Genomic DNA, 1,565 nt, shown 5'->3' on the forward strand with positions numbered 1-1,565 from the left:
TATGGGCTCTTGACTATTTCTGCAGCCTTTCTGCTGCTACTCATTGGCTCCTTCTTACTGCTGCCTTCCATCCACACCACTGATCTTTCTGTACGTAAGATCTAACAACTAATTCCTACCAGACTGAAAATGCTAAATGTGACCCGCGCGCACAGATGACAATCTGCGGTTTAAAGCGCCGTAAAACACTTATCAAATCAAAAGAGCACGCGTCCTCTACGAGTTAAAAGGGCATAATATCCTTCAAATCTGTACGTGAATATTACGAGTATGCTGGCCTGAGAGTGTGTGTGGGAGTGTCTAGCCTACGTTTGCTTGCATGAATTTGTTGTAAGACGAAATGCACGCATATTTGCGTCTGCGTCTCACCACCCACTACCCACCTACCCCTGTGTTTGCCCGCACGACTGTCTGTTCGGGGGTGCCTTGTCTACCGATGTAGAAGTAGATCCTACTCACGGATTTTACACCTGTCTGACTCGTTTACTCGCTCTCCCATTCTCCCAAGTCTGTCCGATTGTTTACTCTGTAAGCTACATCTTTTCCCACTTTTCATTGAGCGTGTTTTTTTACCAGATGCCTAGGGATTGTTAGCGAGGGTACAGCTGATACCTTTGTTATAAATTGAACAGACTTAACAATTTCTGAATTTTAAAAAAACCTCCACTCCTGAGTGGAACAAGGGTGGATTATCTTTTTAACAAAATAACTCTTATAACTTGGGTTGCATATTTCATCTTGAGACAGCAATAAAAAAGCCAGGAACGCAGTGTTAAAATAAAATACTTCATATTACGACAGCAAAGTATAGTCTGTACAATTGGTGAGCCTTAATTGTTTCTGGGAAGGTTTTATGGAATAAGCCATTAATTATCTACTTTTTGAGATATCAACTATCTAAGTCTCTCCGATGATTGAAACAAATTGCACTGAATGAAGGAGGGAAATACAGTCGAAGCTTTCCAAGACCGCCATCCATCGCTAAAGAAAAAAATGGCCGTATTAGACAGGTGACCCCTTAGACAGAGTCATTATAATATAAATATTAAGAAAGGTTGAAAATTGGAAGTGGCTGTTTCAACAGTTGATTGTCTTATACAGGTGGCCGTAAGAGCAGGTCCAACTGTAAACTTGGGGGTGCCTGACTTTGAACTGTTCAAACTTGGTGAATTTGGTTGATGCAATATCAGTTTGGAACCACTTTTGAAACAAAGGAGAGATAAATGCATTGTTATAGTGTAGAGGCATTCGGGGAGCGGGTGGCCTGCTAGTGGTTAGGCTACCGAACCCGTAATCGTGACATTGCGAGTTCAGGGGTTCAAGACTCAGCTAAGTCCGACGTTGTGTCTTTAGGAAAGGTACTTTACACGAAGTTCCCGTTTGGCTCGATCTTTTAGGTGATGGACGTTAAACTCGGAGGACCCGCCTCTTGAATAACCTATTAGTGTTGATAGAGGCGTTAAATCTATACCATTTTCACCATTTTCTAAAGGAGCTTTCATTATATTGCACTGCTTTTAAGGGGGTGGGGTGGGGAGGGAGGGACTCAACAAGCCGATTGTTAC

The sequence above is a fragment of the Aplysia californica genome, unplaced genomic scaffold, assembly GCF_000002075.1.
Source record: "Aplysia californica isolate F4 #8 unplaced genomic scaffold, AplCal3.0 scaffold00104, whole genome shotgun sequence".
In the NCBI taxonomy this organism is placed as follows: Eukaryota; Metazoa; Mollusca; class Gastropoda; order Aplysiida; family Aplysiidae; genus Aplysia; species Aplysia californica.